The sequence below is a fragment of the Octopus bimaculoides genome, chromosome 24 (genome assembly GCF_001194135.2).
Source record: "Octopus bimaculoides isolate UCB-OBI-ISO-001 chromosome 24, ASM119413v2, whole genome shotgun sequence".
In the NCBI taxonomy this organism is placed as follows: Eukaryota; Metazoa; Mollusca; class Cephalopoda; order Octopoda; family Octopodidae; genus Octopus; species Octopus bimaculoides.
Genome location: NC_069004.1, coordinates 5,631,298 through 5,636,235, shown reverse-complemented (window position 1 = coordinate 5,636,235; position 4,938 = coordinate 5,631,298). Strand labels below are relative to the sequence as shown.

General features: G+C 38.6%; 1 protein-coding gene across 4 annotated transcripts in view; it reads right to left on the bottom strand.

Moving 5' to 3' along the window:
- The window catches only part of LOC106872628 (RNA binding protein fox-1 homolog 1), a 530,204-nt gene that overhangs the window by 175,159 nt on the left and 350,107 nt on the right, over positions 1–4,938 (bottom strand). The window lies entirely within an intron of this gene.

Sequence of the window (4,938 nt, the reverse complement as noted above, 5' to 3'; positions counted from 1 at the left end):
GGTAGGGTCAGGGTATGACGGGGAGTGACTACAGTTTCCCTCCACCCCCCACTACTACCACCCAGGAACACCAGCCATCCATCAGTGGAGACCCCTTCTCACAACATACCATCCAATGATACCCCCCTCTACAACCACCCCTGCCCATCATCCCACACACACACACACACAGAGTTTGACTTTCTCTCACATGTACACACACGCACACACATACAGGGTCAGATTTTTCTCTCTCACACACACACACACACACACACACACACTCAGTCACACTTTCTCTCACCCAAACACATATACACCTACACCCCTCTCACACACACACACACACAAACATAGATTGCCCCTCCATCCACCCAAATCACACCTACCCCTCACACACACACACCATCATCATCATCATCATCATCATCATCATCATCTCGCACCAGAAAGCCATCATCCACCCTTGGAACAAAAATACTTACTGCCCACACTCAGCTTCTTCTACCACATACACACAGACACAGACACACACACAAGCACATATACATATGCAAACACACAGACAGATGTATACATGCCCATATACAGAGGTACACACAATCACACAACAAATGCACATGTATACACAAACACACACACACACACACATGTATATGTGAACACAGACACACACATATATATAGAAGCACAAGCACACACACACACACACACATATATATACATATTTATACACACACATATATACACAGATGTATGCATGCCCATATACAGAAGTACACACACACACATATGTATATATATATATACACATACATGCATATAGACAGTTGTATACATGCCCATATACACACACAAACACATGCATATGAACACAAACACACACAAAACACACACAAACAAACACACACACACACACACACACACAAGTATACGCATACACAAAAACACATGCACGCATATATGAACACATATATACACACATCACCACATATATACACCTCACCACAACCACCACCCATCACCACCAAAAATACTCTAAATTATCAAATAATTAAGCCAGAATTTGTTAATCAATATTACCCACAATTATCCACCACCAGCATCAAGTGAGTGTATATGGGTAGGTGTATGTGTGTTTACACTTACATGTGTGTGTGTGTGTGTAGTAGAAGTGACATGGTATGTATGAAACGAGGTTCCAGAAATTATATGCATGTGTGTGTATATATATTTTATACTACTCATATACACATCATATTATGCATTTAAACATACTTATATTCATATGTATTTTAAGCATGTTTAAAAGGACATGGGTGTGTTTAAATATACATGGAATATATATATATATATATATATAGGTAGGTATTCGTGTCTACACCCATCGTATATATATATATATATATATATATACATACTAACATATGCACACGCACATAAAATATATTTTATATATATATACATACATACACACACACACACACTCGTGTCTACATATACATATATGTGCACATATATATTTAAATACATATGTGCATGTATATATATATAGAAAATAGATAGATAGATAGAAAGTGAGAGAGAGAGAGGTGGCTAGATGGATAGATAGATAGGCATATATATATATATATATAGAGAGAGAGAGAGAGACAGAGAGAGAGAGAGAGACAGAGAGAGAAAGAGAGGGATGGACGGATGAATGGATAGATAGATAGACACAAATATTTGTAGCACATACCTACACACACACACACACACACACAACAGCAAGACTAACCACACTCAAAGAGTAAACAGTCATAAGCTAAAACAGATGCAGAGATTGTCAAGTAACCCAGAACTTCTAAATGGTTGTCTGGTTTGCAAGAAACAACAGCTAAGTCTTGAATTCTCCTTCAAATAACAACCTGATTGCCTTCAAAAGTAAAGGACTCAATCGATAAAACAAATATGGTCGCTAGTCTCTGACAGATGTAAATCAGTGAGATGGTCATGGCAGGAATCTTACTGATTGGAGGTCTGCTAGATCAACAACAAGAAGAACAATAACATCACTACTGTTGGTAAAATAAGTACCACTGTTTGCTTGACTAACTAGAAACAGCAGCTGAGTCTCCCTCGAATTATACCATTTGTCGTGACTTGTTTCAGCCATTTGACAGTGGCCATACTGGGGCACAACCTTTAAGGGTTTTAGTCTAACAAATTAACCCCGGTATTTTTTTTTCAAGTCTGGTACTTATTCTATCAATCTCTTTTGTTGAATGGCTAAGTCACAGGGTTGTAAACAAACTAACACCAGCTATCATACAGTGAGAGATGGGAACAATGAGAAAGACCCTGACATCAATCTATCGACATCAACCAAACGAGCTGGCAGAATCATTAGCACGCTGGGCAAAATGCTTAGCAGTATTTCATCTGTCTCCAGGTTCTGAGTTCAAATTCAGCCAAGGACTTCAGCAGAAGACACCCATGGTGCCACAGAGTGGGACTGAACTCAAAGCCAGGCAGTTGCAAAGCAAGGTTCATAACCACTTAGCCGTGCCTCCCTTTAAAAAAAAAATGGGCATGGTAGCTATTGTGGTCTTAGATATAGCTTTATCAGAGGACGGGCACATATGGAATGCCTTTGATCATGTTAGGTCTGTTAAAACAGGATTGACCAGGGGTTGAACAACATTAATCACCACCACCACCACCACCAGCTTTACCCCCACCAATGGACCAATTTTCGCAAGTAGACTGATGTGTCATGGAAATGTCAGTTATAATTACTGGTATGGCCTATTATAGTTACACACATACCATATATGCACATACCATACACACACACAACATACATACCTTATACATACATACGTATACATCTTACATATGCACCATACGCACACAATCATACACACATACCATACACATACATATACACAATATACATACCTTATACACACATATTTGTACATCATACATACACCATACACACATACATAGACACCATAACATACATACACATTGGGGACACACACTGTATACACACACACACACATACCATACCATACACACCAAGCACATACACACATCAGTGTATACACACACATACACACAAATCATACAACATTCACACACACAAATCAAAGCACATGCCTAAGTCTCCACCCACACCATCTGTTTTCCATCCCCCACTCACAAACACCCTCACCCCAAAACCACTACTTCCCCTCCTCCTCCCTTTCCTCTCACCATCACTTCCTCCCTCTGGTTGCCATGCCAACATCATCTCTCTCTTGTTTTTTTTTGTATTGGGGTCTTTCTTCCTTTCCCCCCCCTCCTTCTGCTTCTGATCCTCTCCTTCCCCGCCTTCATGTTATTGCGGTTGACACTGATGATGATGATGATGATGATGATGATGATGATGAGGGGGAGGAGGAAGGGTAACATGAGAACAGTGGTGATGGTGATGACGATGAGAATAGTGGTGATGATGATGATGGGTGATGATGATGAGGAGAGCAGAGTTGATGATGATGATGATGCTTATGGCGGTGGGGATGTTTACAATAATGATGGTAATGCTGATACTGATGGTGATGATGATGATGGAAATGAGAGACCAATGATGTTGATTTGATGGAGTGGACTGGACATTTTGAGCTATTCAAGCATTTTTTATGCATAAAATGGAAAAAAAAAAAAAGAAAAGGAAGAAAACTGCCTCAACCCACAACCCCCTTTGAAAAGAAAAAAAAAATGCAGAGATAAAGATAAAGAGAGAAAGACAGAGAGAGGAGAGAGAGAGAGAGAGAGAGGAGAGAGAGAGAGAGAAAGAAACAGATTGACATATGAAAACAGAGAGAGGGTGAGAGAAAGTTATTGTTTGTAATTCCTTCGGCTATACCAGTTGTTCTCAACCTGGGTCCATATAGGGTTTTAGGGGTTCCACACAAAAAAAATAGTAAATTGGAGATCCACATCAGTATTTTAAGGGCCCTTGAAAAAATTTTGCTTTATACGACCAGAATGAAATAATAATCAAAAAGACCCCTAGACAGAAAATGGGTGAGAACCCCTGCTTTAGATGTATGTATTGGTTGTATTGCAAGAAACGGTGCGGTTTCTTTCTACATAAGTTTAATGTGTGAAAAACAAAATAGGAACTTTTAAAGAAGTTTCTATAAAACTAGTTTTTAAACATCGAATGGCTATGGGGGTCGACCAGAATAAAATGGTAATCAAAAGGGCACATAGGTAAAAAAAATGGTTGAGAACCCCTCTTTAAATGTATGTATTGATATGTATTGCACGAAACAGCTGGGTTTCTTTCTCCAACATTTTACATCATTCAAACAAGTTAATGTTTGAAAAACAAAATAGGGATTTTAAAAGAAGTTTCTATAAAACTAGTTTTTAAGCATGGAATGGATGTTTAGGAATCCACCAGAATGAAACTGTAATCTAAGGGGTCCAGAGATGAAAAATGGTTGAGAACCCCTGAGCTATGCTATCAAGGATTAACATTAACTGATTCTTCATCTGATGATGGCTTCTGAAGAAACTGAAAATTTCATTTCATCCTTCAACATCAACAGCAACACCAGTGAAAAGTATGAGCAATCGGGTAGGACAGGAAGAACACAACAAATAGAAAACAACAAAACACCACGTGCGGAAAAACAGATGATAGCATGACAAACGGCAAACAGGACAAAAATATGACACACGGAACATTTGCAGCTGATTCCCCTCATCAATTGGAGTCTGGAAAGTCCTTGAGTGGTAACCTCATAATGTGCATAGTATGATAGGGAAAACTCAGCAATCCACAGCTGTTGCCATTGCACAGAAACAAATGTTGTGATTTGTGATTAAACCCTGTACATTCCATCTTCTTGCTCTATAAATTTATATATGGATATATATATATATATATATATATATATATATATATATATATATATA